Here is a 19,527-nt window from a genome sequence, read left to right on the forward strand (position 1 = left end):
GTATATTTGGTTTTAACTCACTATTTCCAATGTCAAGTAAAATAGTAATACAGTATATTTAGACTATTTTAGTAATCTGTCCAATAGCTATTACACTTCATTATGCAAGTTCAAGTACAGTCTGAAATAATCATGACCTGTGCGAGACGCTTGAATTAGAGATATTACTATTTGTAATCGCGTATTGTGTCCAGTAATAGTTTTGTTCACATTAATATTGTTTCCAGCATCTGTAAATGCATTTAAATGGTGAGAACAGCTTTGTGCAACCTGAAAACTAATTTCTCTTATATTTACATGCTAGTGTCCAGGCACGTTACCCACCAGTGCACGGCTTGGTCATGTAGAGTCTCAGTGGATCCAAATGGACATTGATTTTCTTACTACATTCATGTGTCGCATGATGTGTATTTCTATTGCATTATCTGGAGATTTCTACTGCAGATGTGCAATTTGAAAGGATGTTGATCCATCCAAATCTTAGCCACATTATTATTCAATGGGACTAATCCTGGTCTTTCCATGCAACATGCTTCTTATTTCTGCAGCAGTTTGTTTTCTTTTTCACGATGGCAAATCTCTGGCCTGAAATCTTTCATTGCATGTGAAGATTATTGTGGAAACACAATTTACATGCATGAGATGGTAATTGTTGTCAGCTTTGCTGTGTATCATGATAAATCTTACAAGTGTGAAAAGATCTTATAATAGTAACTAGGATGTAAACCTTTATGGAAGTTTACACTGGCAGTGTTATTTGGGCATTATATAGCATTGTGGACACTGCATAGCACTGTTATTAAATACACTTTCCTCATATAGGCTCTGTTTCTCTTATTCTGACATATAGTAGTAGGAGTATCCACACAATATTTTTCTTCGTGACGGCCACAGATTTTAATCCAGCCCAGCTTAAACTATACTCCAGTTCGGGACTTTTTGTGTTGTTTATCATGGCTCCACTTCCATCCTGCCCTAGTAAAAGAAATAAAACCTGTCTAAACTTTATCCTGGCCAAAATGAGGTACAGTTCCTGTATGTTGAGTATTCCCTTAAAGCAGCTAATATATATTGCTTTGCATTTAGCAGACCAATAAACTAAACTCTAAATAGAAGTGCATGCACTGTTGATAGAATGAATGTACTGTATATCTATGTGTGTATGTGCATTGTCTTAGGACCCTAATTTTGCTAACGGATTTTCTTTAACGTAACACCTATTCTGGGTTTATCTAATCTGAATCCATGTGTATATTTGCTTCTAGTAGTTTGGAAGAAGTGCAGGCTGGAGAATATTTCATGAGGACATATTATAACAGGGTTGGAGGGATCCTTGCAGGATTTATTTCTGGAGTATACATGTATTCTATATTTAGTTTCTAGACTCCTAGACTTTGGGTGTATATACTATCCCGATAATGAAAGGGTATGACATACCTTGAAAAGAATAGCATGGTAATACTTGGCAAGAATGATGGATCTCTGCTGCACTTGAAGGGATAATTGTGCACAACTAGTTTGAAAGCTGGTAAATATTTAAGGGTCAGAGGGTTAAATGTCAAAGCCACAGCACTTGGGCTCAACTCCATAAAGTATTGAGAATGACTTGTAATTAAATCCAGGGGATATTTCACCAAAGGGAAATAAATTTGACAGCTTACAACCAATACAGGATTACCACCTCTCAGAGGTTAGGGATCATGCTAGTAATTGTAGGTGGTTTACAGTTGTTAACATAGCAGCATGTGCTCTAGTGATTGCTTAACCATACACGTGAAAATAGTGACCAGTTTCACAATTGCCAAACTAAGCACAAAGAATTCCAGAAAAACTCAAAACATTGGCAAGTTATCCTAATTCGAATACAGTCACAGGTATCCATAGCTTTTCTTTACACTAAAAGTAATAATAACTACAGCAAAAAGTAATAATTTTATTATAGCAAAGGCTGGCTTTGATTCATAAACCCCACTAGGTCACTAACCGATTTGTTGTAATTCTGAAGGGAGCGGAGTATAAGGGTGTCACATAGGGCAGGGTATAGTACGGCCCTGAGCTCACACAGAATCCCTTTCTCTGCCTACTTGAATATCTGCCCTAAGCAGTGGTTTCACAACTAGGTGCCAGTTCTTCTGCTGAACTAAAGTGCAGGGGCATCAAGTTAAAACAATAAACAGAACTGTAGACTGGTAGGGGAAACAGATCAAGATATAAAGAGTTAAACTATAACAGACAAGGAACCAGGAAAATATATAATGGCAGGCATGCAAAGTAGTAACAAACAAAAATCATGGCAGGTATATAGGGGCAGGTATATAGTGTACTGACTAACAGCTTCAGGACCAAAGCAATATACAGCATGAATGAGAGAAAAGGCAAATCAGGTTATCAAAAGATATAGCGGCACGTTCACCAGGAATGAAGGATCAGTCAACAGGTTGACTGAAGTCAGGGCACTTTACAGATCAGGATACACTAGTACTGAATCACATAAGACAAAACACAGCAAGGACCAGGCATAGGGGAAAAAAAGAGAAGCAATGAATCAGGAACCATACTGTGGCGGAGCACAATACATACAAATATCATACATATCAAGAGTCTATACAGTTCAAGATACACAAATTCTGGATTACACATACTAGACACCAAAATAACACCTGGTATAAACATGCAAGGCCTGGGCAGGTGCAGTAGTTACATAGGGATTATGCATGTTATGTCCTTAACTCCCACTTTGGGTTGTGGATTTGCCCACAGGATATCTTCAGGTTGCTACTCCTTGAGTAGTATCCATTAATAATGGCTGATATGTAGGAGTACAGGAAAGCATTATTGTGGTACCAAGAAATGAAGGCAGATATCGCAAGGGTTGAGGGTGGTAGAAATCTTGAAGGGCATGATGAGACTATTAGCAAACAGAATAACATGGTTAGAAACAAAAGCTGCAACTAAGACAAGCAGCAACAAACACACCAATAACCAAGCAAACTGTTTGGCATCTATACCCACAGTGTCCCAAATAAAATAAATGTAAAATAAACAATGCCGTGCTTAAAGTTACTAGAATATGGTCTCAGTTACAACACAATTGTTGCTCAAATGAGAGTGTATTTATTGCTCAAATAAAGGTAAAATGCCTTTTAGGGTGTCACAGGGCCCTTGTGACCCACTTAGGGCAATATAACATAAAATGCACTGCTCAAAAAAGAAGGGGAGCACTAAGATAAAACATCCTAGATCTTAATGAATGAACTAATCATATGAAATGCTGTAATCTTTAAAGGGGTATTCCAAGCCAAAACTTTTTTTTATATATCAACTGGCTCCTGAAAGTTAAACAGATTTGTAAATTACTTCTATTAAAAAATCTTAATCCTTCCAATAGTTATTAGCTTCTGAAGTTGAGTTGTTGTTTTCTGTCTAACTGCTCTCTGATGACTCACGTCCTGGGAGCTGTGCAGTTCCTATGGGGATATTCTCCCATCATGCACAGCTCCCGGGACGTGACATCATCATTGAGCAGTTAGACAGAAAACTTCAGAAGCTAATAACTATTGGAAGGATTGAGATTTTTTAATAGAAGTAATTTACAAATCTGTTTAACTTTCCGGAGCCAGTTGATATATATAAAAAAAGGTTTTGCCTGGAATGTGCTGACAACAAAATCATACAAAAATTATCAATGGAAATCAAATTGATCAACCCATGGAGGTCTGGATATGGAGTAACACTCAAAATCAAAATGGAAAACCACACTACAGGCTGATCCAACTTTGATGTAATGTCCTTAAAACAAGTCAAAATGAGGCTCAGTAGTGTGTGTGTCCTCCACGTGCCCGTATTACCTCCCTACAATGCCTTGGCATGCTCCTGATGAGGGGGTGGATTGTCTCCTGAGGGATGTCCTCCCAGACCTGGACTAAAACATCCACCAACTCCTGGACAGTCTGTGGTGCAACATGGCATTGGTGGATGGAGCGAGACATGATGTCCCAGATGTGCTCAATCGGATTCAGGTCTGAGGAACAGGCGGGCCAGTCCATAGCATAAATGCCTTCCTCTTGCAGCAACTGCTGACACACTCCAGCCACATGAGGTCTAGCATTGTCTTGCATTAGGAGGAACCCAGGGCTAACCGCACCATCATATGGTCTCACAAGAGGTCTGAGGATCTCATCTCGGTACCTAATGGCAGTCAGGCAACCTCTGGCAAGCACATGGAGGGCTGTGAGGCCCCCCAAAGAAATGCCACCCACACCATTACTGACCCACCGACAAACCGGTCATGCTGGAAGATGTTGCAGGCAGCAGATCGTTCTCCATGGCGTCTACAGACTCTGTGACGTCTGTCATGTGCTCAGTGCACACCTGCTTTCATCTGTGAAGAGCCCAGGGCACCAGTGGCAAATTTGCCAATCTTGGTTTTCTCTGGAAAATGCCAAACGTGCTGCACGGTGTTGGGCTGTAAGCACAACCCCCACCACTGGATGTCGGGCCCTTATACCACCCTCATGGAGTCTGTTTCTGACCATTTGAGTGGACACATGGCCTGCTGGAGGCAATTTTGCAGGGCTCTAGCAGTGCTCCTCATGCTCGTCCTTGCACAAAGGCGGAGGTAGCGGTCCTGCTAACGGGTTGTTGCCCTCCTACAGCCTCCTCCATGTCTCCTGATGTACTGGCCTGTCTCCTGGTAGTGCCTCCATGCTCTGGACACTACGATGACAGACACAGCAAACCTTCTTGTCACAGCTCGCATTGATGTGCCATCCTGGATGAGCAGCACTACCTGAGCCACTTGTGTGGGTTGTTGACTCCGTTTCATGCTACCACTAGAGTGAAAGCACCGCCAGCATTCAAAAGTGACCAAAAAATCAGCAGGAAGCATAGGAACTGAGAAGTGGTCTGTAGTCACCATATGCAGAACCACTCCTGTATTAGGCGTGTCTTGCTAATTGCCTATAATTTCCACCTGTTGTCTGTTCCATTTGCACAACATCATGTGAAATTGATCGTCAATCAGTGTTGCATCCTGAGTGGACAGTGTGATTTCACAGAAGTGTGATTGATTTGGAGTTACATTGTGTTGTTTAAGTGTTCCCTTTATTTTTGTGAGCAGTGTTTAACCTTATAAAACCACCTCAAAAATACTAAATAATCACCCTGTTGCTTTTTTAGACTAAAATCTGAATGTCTTAAGAACTGAAATCAATGGTCCACATATCCACATAGTCAGTATTTAGGGCAATAAGTCCATTAGTTCACATTGGGATGAGAGTGAATATTGCACAAATGCCCTTTACTTAGTTCAATATAAATCCTCTTACCCGCTCCTCCGTATTATATCAGATTAGTAAGTTGTAGATTCAAACGGTGCACTGGACCTCTCGCCTCTCCTACGGTCAAGAAGGGTGCCTCGGCTCTAATGATGTCTCCCCTTTTGCGGCTCATAAAATTAAGCCTGCACAGCTCCGATATGTTGACCGCTCTTTTCACCTACTACAGTTGAGCTGGCGCAGCTGTGACACACGAAAAGGCATTTTACCTTTATTTGCACAATAAATTCACTTTTATTTGAGCAACAATTGTTGAGACCTTATTCTATTAACTATAAGAACCATATTCCTTATTTTACACACCAGAACAGACTGGAACTTTTGGAAGGAAACTAATAGCTCAGAGTGTGCACTGTGAGTAGGATCCTTATAAAGTCTGGGGCACATTAGCTTGGGTTGGAGGCATTTAATGCTCACTGGCCCTTTAGAAGGTCAGGAGCTGATCCATGTACATGATACCCAAGTGATGCAGGAGAATTGGGAGTTTGATTTGGACACTAGACACTTCTGTAGGTAAACTGGAATATTTTTATATTTATCACAGCCTAGTTGAAACCACTGTGTGGGCCACTAAGGCTGGGCATACACTTAAAGGGGTAGTCCAGTGGTGAAAAACTTATCCCCTATCCTAAGGATAGGGGATAAGTTTGAGATCGCGGGGGGTCCGACCGCTGGGGCCCCCTGCGATCTCTCTGTACGGGGCCCCGGCTCTCCGCCGAGATAGCGGGTGTCGACCCCCGCACGAGGCAGCGGCCGACACGCCCCCTCAATACATCTCTATGGCAGAGCCGGAGATTGCCGAAGGCAGCGCTTCGGCTCTGCCATAGAGTTGTATTGAGGGGGCGTGTCGGCCGCCGCCTCGTGCGGAGGTCGACACGCCCCCTTCCCGCGGGCTGTCGGGGCTCCGTACAGGAGATCGCGGGGGGCCCCAGCGGTCGGACCCCCTGCGATCTGCAACTTATCCCCTATCCTTAGGATAGGTGATAAGTTGCTCACCACTGAATCACCACTGGACTACTCCTTTAAGATAGCTGTCAGCTAGGGCTGGGTGGTATGACCAAATGTGTGTATCACGGTATTTTTTAAACTTTTGGCGGTTCCACGGTATATAACGGTATTTCCTAGCCCCCCCCCCCCAATATTAATTATCAGCCCACATGCCCATCAGGGTAAATACTCGCATATGTCACCCGCATGCGCTGCCCTCCTTGTCCTGTTTGTTGCGGCCGCTGGCACTGGCACTCTATACTGTGCGGTATCCCTATGCCCGGGCTGCAAATGGTAAACAAAATAAACTTTAACGCACCTACATCGGCTTTACGCTGGGGACGGGAACGTCCGAGAGCTGTCAGCCTATCACTGGCCGCACCGATGTTTCGCCTCAGCTGGTGATAGGCTGAGCCCACTGTCATAAGCCAGCTTCTTACATGACAGTGGGCTCAGCCTATCACCGACCGAGGCAGAACATCGCTGCGGCCGGTGATAGGCTGACGGCTGTCCGACGTTCCCGTCCACAGGAAACAAGTGAGTCCGGTACCGGACCAACGGGAGGTGAGTTAAAGTTTATTTTGTTTATTTTTTGCAGCCCGGGCATAGGGATACCGCACAGTATAAAGCAGTGGTCTCCAACCTGCGGACCTCCAGATGTTGCAAAACTACAATTCCCAGCATGCCCGGACAGCCAACGGCTGTCCCGACATGCTGGGAGTTTTAGCTTTGCAACATCTGGAGGTCCGCAGGTTGAAGACCACTGGTATAGAGGTTCTGCGCCGGCGGCTGCAACAAACAGGACAAGGAGGGCAGTGCATGCGGGTGACTTGTGAGTAGTACCTGATGGGGACAGCACAGCGCTGGGCTGATAATTAATTGGGGGGGGGGCAGAACAGCGCTCTCAGGTCACATAGGATTAGTTCCCCGATGTGGGGACAACGCAGCGCTGGGCTGATTCATTCATTCCCGAGGGGGGAGGGGCCAAACCGGTATTGCGGTATGGGTTAAAATTCATATCGTGCAGCACAAAAATTTCGGTATTCGGTATGAACCGGTATACCGCCCAGGCATACTGTCAGCTAGACGCTCATTTGGCCAACAGCTATCTCTGCCATTTATCCCATGAGCATGCATGTGTTCTTTATGAAGAATAAGAAGGAAGCCACTGCCAGACATCCCTATCAGCACAAGAGAGAACAAAAAAATCAGGAAGTAGAATCAAAAATGCCTGATTCTTGTCTTCCCTTCACTTGGCAACTGAATCTTTACCAGCTGGAAATGTGAGAAATGTGAGAAAGTGAACAATTGTGATGTTTTCTGAAGCTTGTTTGTGTTTCCTTAGATTTTAGCAAATATCACTGAACCCATAGTGTAATATGTGAACACTGCATGTACTCTTAGTTTAGCAATATTTTTAAGTGCAGAACTCCCCAATATATTATGTAATGGACCGTAAAACTGATCATTAGGTTCCAGAGTTTTTGAAGGGCACTAGACATCCACATTGCTGATCTTATTTTTCCCCCAGTTTTATGCCTATACATTGGAAAGTGCAGAATGGGCATTTTAGGAATGGTTGTTATGTTACCAATAGTCACATTCATGGAAAAGTTAACATGTAAGGAAATGGATACTGCTTTGGAATTGAAGTAACAATATTTGGATTTGGGGGAAATTGTGTACTTTGATAGGCCATTTAGTACATCCAAAGTTGTTCGAACACTAGAGAAAATGTCACTTCCTGGCTAGACAGGATGTGCTACAGGATGAAAGATATCCCTGCTCTATTGTCTCCTTTAAGCTCTTCACAGCATGCGCAGCTCATTAAACGGTACGGAGGTAACTGAGCATCTAATGATAAGTCCTATATCATGTCCCACATTATTGTCACCACTTAGGAATGCTTGAAGCAAGGGAGGGGAGAGGAGCAATGTAGTGATTTGGAACATTAAGCTGAATTCCAGCGTGAAACGAGACATAACTTACTCTTCTCCTACGCTTCACACACTATCTATGCTTTGTATAAAAATATTGTCATTTCATTGTCATTGAAGTGCATTCTGCTGAGAAAAATCAATTAGGTCTATAAACATCAATGGCAATTTAGCATTCTTTATCTCTAGAATAGCTATAAATGAAATACATTGGGGGACATTTATAAAAAGCATACATTTCTAGCCCGTATAATTGGTCAGAATGGTACATTTTTACATACCGGTATATACCGTACATAATCCAAGATCACATAAATGGATACACTGATACAAGTAATATAAATGGGGTACTGGTGCTAAAACAAAATTGTTCCAAAAATGTCAAAATATACAAGATATCACATTTTAGATCGAGGAAGGAAAAAGAAGAGACCAGCGGAAGATGCTTCATACTTTACCCAGGTGACTCAGGATCCCTGTTGACGGATCAGATGGAAAAACAAAATAGCTCTCATAAAATGACTGCTCACCTGGAGCTAGAGAATAACAAGTGTATCATCCCTTTTAGTTGGGGTATCATAAAGTGGAAACAGCTACTAGCCCTAGGTTCTAGAGGGTGGAGATCCAATCCTGATGTTCAATTGTAGAAGGGTGAGAGAAACGTGACCTCCTTAGTCAGGTGCTGCTAGTCTCCAAATGGGGCAAAGTATCCAAACCAGAAATGGTATAAGGGGTTTTAACAAAGTATTTGATACATAAAACAAAAATGTGGGTTAACAGAATGTGTTTTGAGGATAAACTCCTCCTTCTTTAGGTCAATATTAGTACTGATCTGAAGAGGAAGAGTTCACCCCTGATATAATAGCAAAAAAGAAGACCCCTTAACCCCTTAAGGTCTCAGGGTTTTTCAGTTTTTGCACTTTCGTTTTTTCCTCCTTACCTTTTAAAAATCATAACCCTTTCAATTTTCCACCTAAAAATCCGTATTATGGCTTATTTTTTGCATCACCAATTCTACTTTGTAGTGACATTAGTCATTTTACCCAAAAATTCACGGCGAAACGGAAAAAAAAATCATTGTGCGACAAAATCGAAGAAAAAACTCCATTTTGTAACTTTTGGGGGTTTCCGTTTCTACGCAGTGCATATTTCGGTAAAAATGACACCTTATCATTATTCTGTAGGTCCATACGTGTTACGCCGAGCGCTCCGGGTCCCCGCTCCTCCCCGGAGCGCTCGCTTCTCTCTCGCTACCGCAGCGCTCCGGGCAGCTCCACTGACCCGGTGCGCTGCGATACCGTCTCCAGCCGGGATGCGATTCGCGATGCGGGTAGCGCCCGCTCGCGATGCGCATCCCGGCTCCCGTACCTGACTCGCTCTCCGTCTGTCCTGTCCCGGCGCGCGCGGCCCCGCTCCCTAGGGCGCGCGCGCGCCGGGTCTCTGCGATTTAAAGGGCCACTGCGCCACTGATTGGCGCAGTGGTTCCAATTAGTGTGTTCACCTGTGCACTCCCTATTTATACCTCACTTCCCCTTCACTCCCTCGCCGGATCTTGTTGCCATTGTGCCAGTGAAAGCGTTTCCTTGTGTGTTCCTAGCCTGTGTTCCAGACCTCCTGCCGTTGCCCCCGACTACGATCCTTGCTGCCTGCCCCGACCTTCTGCTACGTCCGACCTTGCTTCTGTCTACTCCCTTGTACCGCGCCTATCTTCAGCAGTCAGAGAGGTTGAGCCGTTGCTAGTGGATACGACCTGGTCACTACCGCCGCAGCAAGACCATCCCGCTTTGCGGCGGGCTCTGGTGAAAACCAGTAGTGACTTAGAACCGATCCACTAGCACGGTCCACGCCAATCCCTCTCTGGCACAGAGGATCCACTACCTGCCAGCCGGCATCGTGACAGTAGATCCGGCCATGGATCCCGCTGAAGTTCCTCTGCCAGTTGTCGCCGACCTCACCACGGTGGTCGCCCAGCAGTCACAACAGATAGCGCAACAAGGCCAACAGCTGTCTCAACTGACCGTGATGCTACAGCAGCTACTACCACAGCTTCAGCAATCATCTCCTCCGCCAGCTCCTGCACCTCCTCCGCAGCGAGTGGCCGCTTCTGGTCTACGACTATCCTTGCCGGATAAATTTGATGGGGACTCTAAATTCTGCCGTGGCTTTCTTTCCCAATGTTCCCTGCACTTGGAGATGATGTCGGACCAGTTCCCTACTGAAAGGTCTAAGGTGGCTTTCGTAGTCAGCCTTCTGTCTGGAAAAGCTCTGTCATGGGCTACACCGCTCTGGGACCGCAATGACCCCGTCACTGCCTCTATACACTCCTTCTTCTCGGAAATTCGAAGTGTCTTTGAGGAACCTGCCCGAGCCTCTTCTGCTGAGACTGCCCTGTTGAACCTGGTCCAGGGTAATTCTTCCGTTGGCGAGTACGCCGTACAATTCCGTACTCTTGCTTCAGAATTATCCTGGAATAATGAGGCCCTCTGCGCGACCTTTAAAAAAGGCCTATCCAGCAACATTAAAGATGTTCTGGCCGCACGAGAAATCCCTGCTAACCTACATGAACTCATCCATCTTGCCACTCGCATTGACATGCGTTTTTCCGAAAGGCGTCAGGAGCTCCGCCAGGATATGGACTTTGTTCGCACAAGGCGTTTTTTCTCCCCGGCTCCTCTCTCCTCTGGTCCCCTGCAATCCGTTCCTGTGCCTCCCGCCGTGGAGGCTATGCAGGTCGACCGGTCTCGCCTGACACCTCAAGAGAGGACACGACGCCGCATGGAGAATCTCTGCCTGTACTGTGCCAGTACCGAACACTTCCTGAAGGATTGTCCTATCCGTCCTCCCCGCCTGGAAAGACGTACGCTGACTCCGCACAAAGGTGAGACAGTCCTTGATGTCTACTCTGCTTCTCCACGTCTTACTGTGCCTGTGCGGATATCTGCCTCTGCCTTCTCCTTCTCTACTATGGCCTTCTTGGATTCCGGATCTGCAGGAAATTTTATTTTGGCCTCTCTCGTCAACAGGTTCAACATCCCAGTGACCAGTCTCGCCAGACCCCTCTACATCAATTGTGTAAACAATGAAAGATTGGACTGTACCATACGTTTCCGCACGGAGCCCCTTCTAATGTGCATCGGACCTCATCACGAGAAGATTGAATTTTTGGTCCTCCCCAATTGCACTTCCGAAATCCTCCTTGGACTACCCTGGCTTCAACTCCATTCCCCAACCCTGGATTGGTCCACTGGAGAGATCAAGAGTTGGGGGCCCTCTTGTTTCAAGGACTGCCTAAAACCGGTTCCCAGTACCCCTTGCCGTGACTCTGTGGTTCCCCCTGTAACCGGTCTCCCTAAGGCCTATATGGACTTTGCGGATGTTTTTTGCAAAAAACAAGCTGAGACTCTACCTCCTCACAGGCCTTATGATTGTCCTATTGACCTCCTCCCGGGCACTACTCCACCCCGGGGCAGAATCTATCCTCTGTCCGCCCCAGAGACTCTTGCTATGTCGGAGTACATCCAGGAAAATTTAAAAAAAGGCTTTATCCGTAAATCCTCCTCTCCTGCCGGAGCCGGATTTTTCTTTGTGTCCAAAAAAGATGGCTCTCTACGTCCTTGCATTGACTACCGCGGTCTTAATAAAATCACGATAAAGAACCGCTACCCCCTACCCCTCATCTCTGAACTCTTTGATCGCCTCCAAGGTGCCCACATCTTTACCAAACTGGACTTAAGAGGTGCTTATAATCTCATCCGCATCAGAGAGGGGGATGAATGGAAAACGGCATTTAACACTAGAGATGGACACTTTGAGTATCTGGTCATGCCCTTTGGCCTGTGCAACGCCCCTGCCGTCTTCCAAGACTTTGTTAATGAAATTTTTCGTGATCTCTTATACTCCTGTGTTGTTGTATATCTGGACGATATCCTGATTTTTTCTGCCAATCTAGAAGAACACCGCCAGCATGTCCGTATGGTTCTTCAGAGACTTCGTGACAATCAACTTTATGCCAAGATAGAGAAATGTCTGTTTGAATGCCAATCTCTTCCTTTCCTAGGATACTTGGTCTCTGGCCAGGGACTACAAATGGATCCAGACAAACTCTCTGCCGTCTTAGATTGGCCACGCCCCTCCGGACTCCGTGCTATCCAACGTTTTTTGGGGTTCGCCAATTATTACAGGCAATTTATTCCACATTTTTCTACCGTTGTGGCCCCTATCGTGGCTTTAACCAAAAAAAATGCCAATCCCAAGTCTTGGCCTCCTCAAGCGGAAGACGCCTTTAAACGGCTCAAGTCTGCCTTTTCTTCGGCTCCCGTGCTCTCCAGACCTGACCCATCTAAACCCTTCCTATTGGAGGTTGATGCCTCCTCTGTAGGAGCTGGAGCGGTCCTTCTACAAAAAAATTCTTCCGGGCATGCTGTTACTTGTGGTTTTTTTTCTAGGACCTTCTCTCCGGCGGAGAGGAACTACTCCATCGGGGATCGAGAGCTTCTAGCCATTAAATTAGCACTTGAGGAATGGAGGCATCTGCTGGAGGGATCAAGATTTCCAGTTATTATTTACACCGATCACAAGAACCTCTCCTATCTCCAGTCTGCCCAACGGCTGAATCCTCGCCAGGCCAGGTGGTCTCTGTTCTTTGCCCGATTTAATTTTGAAATTCACTTTCGGCCTGCCGATAAGAACATTAGGGCCGATGCTCTCTCTCGTTCCTCGGATGCCTCGGAAGTTGAACTCTCTCCGCAACACATCATTCCTCCTGACTGCCTGATTTCCACTTCTCCAGCCTCCATCAGGCAAACTCCTCCAGGAAAGACCTTCGTCTCTCCACGCCAACGCCTCGGAATCCTCAAATGGGGTCACTCCTCCCATCTCGCAGGTCATACAGGCATCAAGAAATCTGTGCAACTCATCTCTCGCTTCTATTGGTGGCCGACTCTGGAGACGGATGTCGTGGACTTTGTGCGAGCCTGCACTATCTGTGCCCGGGATAAGACTCCTCGCCAGAAGCCCGCTGGTTTTCTTCATCCTCTGCCTGTCCCCGAACAGCCTTGGTCTCTGATTGGTATGGATTTTATTACAGACCTACCCCCATCCCGTGGCAACACTGTTGTTTGGGTGGTCGTTGATCGATTCTCCAAGATGGCACATTTCATCCCTCTTCCTGGTCTTCCTTCAGCGCCTCAGTTGGCTAAACAATTTTTTGTACACATTTTTCGTCTTCACGGGTTGCCCACACAGATAGTCTCGGATAGAGGCGTCCAATTCGTGTCAAAATTCTGGAGGGCTCTCTGTAAACAACTCAAGATTAAATTAAACTTTTCTTCTGCATATCATCCTCAATCCAATGGACAAGTAGAAAGAATTAACCAGGTCTTGGGTGATTATTTACGACATTTTGTTTCCTCCCGCCAGGATGATTGGGCAGATCTTCTACCATGGGCCGAATTCTCGTATAACTTTAGAGTCTCTGAATCTTCCTCCAAATCCCCATTTTTCGTGGTGTACGGCCGTCACCCTCTTCCCCCCCTCCCTACTCCCTTGCCCTCTGGTTTGCCCGCTGTAGATGAAGTGACTCGTGATCTTTCCACCATATGGAAAGAGACCCAAGATTCTCTTTTACAGGCTTCATCTCGCATGAAAAAGTTTGCCGATAAGAAAAGAAGAGCTCCCCCCATTTTTGCTCCCGGAGACAAGGTATGGCTCTCCGCTAAATATGTCCGCTTTCGTGTCCCCAGTTACAAACTGGGTCCACGCTATCTTGGTCCCTTCAAAGTCTTGTGCCAAATTAATCCTGTCTCTTACAAACTTCTTCTTCCTCCTTCTCTCCGTATTCCTAATGCCTTTCATGTCTCTCTTCTTAAACCACTCATCATCAACCGTTTCTCTCCCAAATTAGTTTCTCCCACTCCTGTCTCCGGTTCTTCTGACGTCTTCTCAGTGAAAGAGATACTGGCCTCCAAGACGGTCAGAGGAAAAAAGTTCTTTTTGGTGGATTGGGAGGGCTGTGGACCTGAAGAGAGATCCTGGGAACCTGAGGACAACATCCTAGACAAAAGTCTGCTCCTCAGGTTCTCAGGCTCTAAGAAGAGGGGGAGACCCAAGGGGGGGGGTACTGTTACGCCGAGCGCTCCGGGTCCCCGCTCCTCCCCGGAGCGCTCGCTTCTCTCTCGCTACCGCGGCGCTCCGGGCAGCTCCACTGACCCGGTGCGCTGCGATACCGTCTCCAGCCGGGATGCGATTCGTGATGCGGGTAGCGCCCGCTCGCGATGCGCATCCCGGCTCCCGTACCTGACTCGCTCTCCGTCTGTCCTGTCCCGGCGCGCGCGGCCCCGCTCCCTAGGGCGCGCGCGCGCCGGGTCTCTGCGATTTAAAGGGCCACTGCGCCGCTGATTGGCGCAGTGGTTCCAATTAGTGTGTTCACCTGTGCACTCCCTATTTATACCTCACTTCCCCTTCACTCCCTCGCCGGATCTTGTTGCCATTGTGCCAGTGAAAGCGTTTCCTTGTGTGTTCCTAGCCTGTGTTCCAGACCTCCTGCCGTTGCCCCCGACTACGATCCTTGCTGCCTGCCCCGACCTTCTGCTACGTCCGACCTTGCTTCTGTCTACTCCCTTGTACCGCGCCTATCTTCAGCAGTCAGAGAGGTTGAGCCGTTGCTAGTGGATACGACCTGGTCACTACCGCCGCAGCAAGACCATCCCGCTTTGCGGCGGGCTCTGGTGAAAACCAGTAGTGACTTAGAACCGATCCACTAGCACGGTCCACGCCAATCCCTCTCTGGCACAGAGGATCCACTACCTGCCAGCCGGCATCGTGACAATACGGTTAAAATGATACCCTACTTATATAGGTTGGATATTGTCGTACTTCTGGAAAAAATCATAACTACATGCAGGAAAATGTATATGTTTAAAAATGTAATCTTCTGACCCCTATAACTTTTTTATTTTTCCACGTACAGGGCGGTATGATGGCTCATCTTTTGCGCAGTGATCTGAAGTTTTTATCGGTATGATTTTTGTTTTGATCACTTTTTATTAATTTTTTAAAGGTATAAAAAGTGACCAAAAAACGCTTTTTTGGACTTTGGAATTTTTTTTACGCGTACGCCATTGACCGTGCGGTTTAATTAACGATATATTTTTATAGTTCGGACATTTACGCACGCGGCGATACCACATGTTTATTTTTATTTTTATTTACACTGTTTTATTATTTTTTTATGGGAAAAGGGGGGTGATTCAAACTTTTATTAGGGAAGGGGTTAAATGACCTTTATTAACACTTTTTTTTTACTTTTTTTTTGCAGTGTTATAGGTCCCATAGGGACCTATAACACTGCAGACACTGATCTCTTACACAGATCACTGGCGTGTATTAACACGCCTGTGATCAGTGTTATCGGTGCTTGACTGCTCCTGCCTAAATCACAGGCACGGAGCAGTCATTCGTCGATCGGACACCGAGGAGGCAGGTAAGGGCCCTCTCGGTGTCCGGTAAGCTGTTCGGGACGCCGCGATTTCACCGCAGCGGTCCCGAACAGCCCGACTGACTAGCCGGGAAACTTTCACTTTAGAAGCAGCGGTCATCTTTGACCGCCGCTTCTAAAGGGTTAATACCGCACATTGCCGCGATCGGCGATGTGTGGTATTAGCCGCGAGTCCCTGCCTTTGATGAGCGCCGGGACCGACGCGATGTGATGCTTCATATCGCGGGAGCCGGCGCAGGACGTAAATATACGTCCTGCGTCGTTAAAGGGGTATTCCAGGAAAAAACTTTTTTTTTATTTTTTAGATGAACTGACTCCAGAAAGTTAAAAAGATTTGTAAATGACTTCTATTAAAAAATCTTAATCCTTCCAATAATTATCAGCTGCTGAAGTTGAGTTCTTATCTGTCTGGAAACAATGCTCTCTGCTGACATCTCTGCTTGTCTCAGGAACTGTACAGAGCAGAATAGGTTTGCTATGGGAATTTGCTTCTACTTTGGACAGTTTCCGAGACACGTGTAATCAGAGAGCACTTAGACAGAAAAGAACAACTCAACTTCAGCAGCTCATAAGTACTGTAAGGATTAAGATTTTTTTTTATAGAAGTAATTTACAATTCTTTTTAACTTTCTGGAGCAATAGGAATGACACTAGGATCATAAAAGCATACTTTTATTGGTATACATTTAAAATATTGGCACACATTAAATAAAGAATTTACAATGAAAAAGGATACAAAAGGTTATGTTTTATATATATTACAAACCCAGCTGATCCTAGGTATTGGATATATTACTAGAGTTTGGCTATACTGGCCCTTCTAGTCCCTTAGGACCCCCTACCTGTTACTGCAGGGAGGCCTTCCTAGAGAACGCCAACCTGCAACAGGAACCTCCTATCTCTCCCTGGTTCTGGAGGGAATGGAAGTACCGGGTGCAGTATGTATAGAAAGTCACTAGCAATTAGCTAGCTGGTTTGCAAAGAACCTCAACTAAATATTCGGTAAGCATACAACTTGTAAGCACATCAGTAGTAATACAATGATTGCATACAACATTGGTACAATTCAAGCCACGTAATTCCAACGCATTTCGTTGTGGCGCATTTCAAAGTGGCGCAACTCTTCAGGGACAAGTGCATAGGGGGCAGGAGTATAGTTTCTCCCATCACCTATCTCACTTAATAATTTATACAGTCGTGATATGGCAAACAGAGGTATAGATAGTTTACTGGTGTGCTTGGATAAGAAGGCCCAGGTAGGATTAATATGTAGGTAGTGGTCCAAGGATTGTGTTCCCTCTTGTAGATAGATAAATGCCATCCTGTGGGTAGATAGAGATGATATATGTAGAGGAGTGTTTAGCTTTGTGCATATTATTTAAAGATAGCTCCTGTAACCTACCTCTGGTTGGTGCGGCAGGTGTGTAAGTGCAGGGCGGTCGGGGCACAAATACAATCGCTTATTAGAGGCTGCTATCAGTTGTTTGGGGCTGATATAGGGGAGCCTACCAAGAAGTATTTTACAAATGCATAGTCTGATAGACATACCATTGGTGGGGTAGGTATGAAAGAGGAGAGAGGGTAAAGGATAAATATATTTACCTTCTATATGAGGGCACATTATATGGTCACCCACAAGAAGATGATCCATAACCATAAAGTAAGGGCAATACCTGTGGGTGATTGGTAGGGTGTAAACATTTAGATAGCATATACAAGGCATATAGGGTTAGCATATATGTAGATAGTGCCTACCAGATGGCGTCCTTTAAGAGGTGTTGGGAGCCATGGAGATACCAGATTACCTGCCTAAGGAATGAGGTAACAATTACCTAAGGTGCAAAACCTTAGAGAAGAGGTGAGGATAATATGCTGAGAACGACTTACAGTTAGCTCGATAGATGAGCAGCATCTGCAGGGACCAGGATGGCGCGGCATCTGCCAGGTGCCGACCTCACTGACTTTAAATATCCCCGGCATCCACGTACAGGGCGCGCAGGGACCGGAAGGGAAATCACTTCCGGTTTGCGCATCACAGTGGAGCGCACGGTTGCAGCGCTTCACTGTGTGTGCGCAGGTCGGATATGGCTTGCGCTTCACACTGGAGAGCACAGGGAAAAAGGCGTGCGCTTTGCGATGGAGTGCATCGTGTATGCGCGTGCATGCCTAGGCCAAGTATGGCTTGCGTTCCACACTGGAGGGCAAACTAAGGGAGCGCACGGGGTCAGTGCTCAACTATGTGCGCATGGCAGGGCAAGTCCGGGTATGACCTGTGTTTCATTTAGGAGCGCAATGATAGTAATACTTTAATGGTATTAGATGGGCAATGTTTTAAAGTGGAAGTACCCTATATAAGTATAGATAAAGGGTACCATATATTATAATAGTAGTAATGGTTTAATGGTAGTAGGTAGGCACTGTTTTAAAGTGGAAGTACCCTATGTTAGTATAGATGAGGGGTAGCGTATTTTAAAGTAGGGGCCAAAAGTGAGGTTGGGGCCAAAAGTGAGGTTGGTCCCACACAGATATGTGAATATGGAGCCAGTTGCTATATAAAAAAAAATTATAATAATTCCTGGATAACCCCTTGAAGAGTGGGTTTAAGGCCCATCAACTATATATACCAGAGACCATGGGCAAGGAACTGGGTATATACCCTAGATATGTAATAAATCAATTTTCCAGTTTCCTGCAGTGCACACTGGATATTAACACAAATCAATGCTGCTAGTTATAACACTAACTATGTCCCCTCTACATGTTTTGTTGCCATAGCAACATCTACAGGAGGAAATTGGGCATCCTAAAGATGTTGCTATGGCAACAAAATATGATCACATCCAGTGCTTGTGTTTTTAAGTCATCTATCACTGTTTGGTATTATATATTTAGTTTATTCATAGGCTTAATAAAAGCTATGTTTTAGGGGTGGGGTAATAATATAGGGTATTGGCCTTGGGCTCCTTGCCCATGGTCTCTGGTATATATAGTTCACCCCAGAAACGTGTTATCTGCTGCCCCACATTTGTTGTTTAATGTATTAATACTATGTTGAAACCCCCATACAATTGTTTGGATACTTTTCACCATTTATAGACCAGCAGTTCCTAAATAAGGAGGTCACTTTTTGGAATAGAAATTTCAACTCAAGAGAGTATGCAAAATATGATATCCAAGTGTTCTCCACTGTATTTGTTGGGTAACTTGTATTGCTAGAAGATGGAACGTTTTACTACAGTAAATAAGTCAATGAAACAAGTACTAGTTTATTTCCTTCTCTTTGTGTGTATCCAGTAGTCTTTATTACCTGTGAAATACCTTCTGTTGCACTAGTCTTTTCTTTCTTCATCTTTATTTTTTATTACAGTCATCAGCATCATTATAAGGTTTACTTCTACCCAAAACAGGATTAGGTTACATGACAATTTATAAAGTACTTTACCAAGTGGATTTCATATTATAACAACCAAATAAAGATATTTCCATTCCTAGAGGAACGTGATCTGTTCCTGTATAACTCATTGATTACGATTACGGTTATTATTATTTTAGTAGGATTATATAAGTGATCCATTTTTCTGGCCCCCTGGGTCCCCCATTTTCTTCCTTGCCCCTAGGCCTCTAATGTCTTCTGTGTGTATGGGTCACCCTTTTCCGAGAAGTAGGAGCTGATGTGGAGATCCTGTCCAGACCTGTGGGAAAGAACAGCTATTAATACTGTACGTTTCCCACTGATTCTGAAAGGAACTCCCAACAGGAAGGTTTGCACAGA

The 19,527-nt window shown here is 45.2% G+C and overlaps 1 protein-coding gene and 2 long non-coding RNA genes across 6 annotated transcripts in view; 1 reads left to right on the plus strand and 2 right to left on the minus strand.

Annotated features, from left to right (window-relative positions):
* The window catches only part of GMDS (GDP-mannose 4,6-dehydratase), a 716,505-nt gene that overhangs the window by 450,503 nt on the left and 246,475 nt on the right, over positions 1–19,527 (plus strand). The gene's annotated exons all lie outside the window — the stretch shown is intronic.
* LOC130273750 (uncharacterized) overlaps positions 1–19,527 on the minus strand; it is a 203,912-nt gene that overhangs the window by 44,364 nt on the left and 140,021 nt on the right. Inside the window, exon 3 of one of the 2 annotated variants that reach the window (XR_008844109.1) lies at positions 19,040–19,447. The exons of the other annotated variant lie outside the window; for it this stretch is intronic. This is a non-coding gene — a long non-coding RNA (uncharacterized LOC130273750). Of the gene's footprint in view, positions 1–19,039; positions 19,448–19,527 lie in introns of those variants that run through there. 2 annotated transcript variants of the gene reach the window in all.
* LOC130273749 (uncharacterized) lies at positions 77–17,770 on the minus strand. The gene is made up of 3 exons (XR_008844108.1): positions 17,643–17,770; positions 17,511–17,564; positions 77–2,908 (listed from the first exon to the last, which is right to left on the minus strand). It is a non-coding gene; the product is annotated as an uncharacterized LOC130273749 (long non-coding RNA).

Source organism: Hyla sarda, chromosome 5 (genome assembly GCF_029499605.1).
Source record: "Hyla sarda isolate aHylSar1 chromosome 5, aHylSar1.hap1, whole genome shotgun sequence".
Taxonomy (NCBI): domain Eukaryota; kingdom Metazoa; phylum Chordata; class Amphibia; order Anura; family Hylidae; genus Hyla; species Hyla sarda.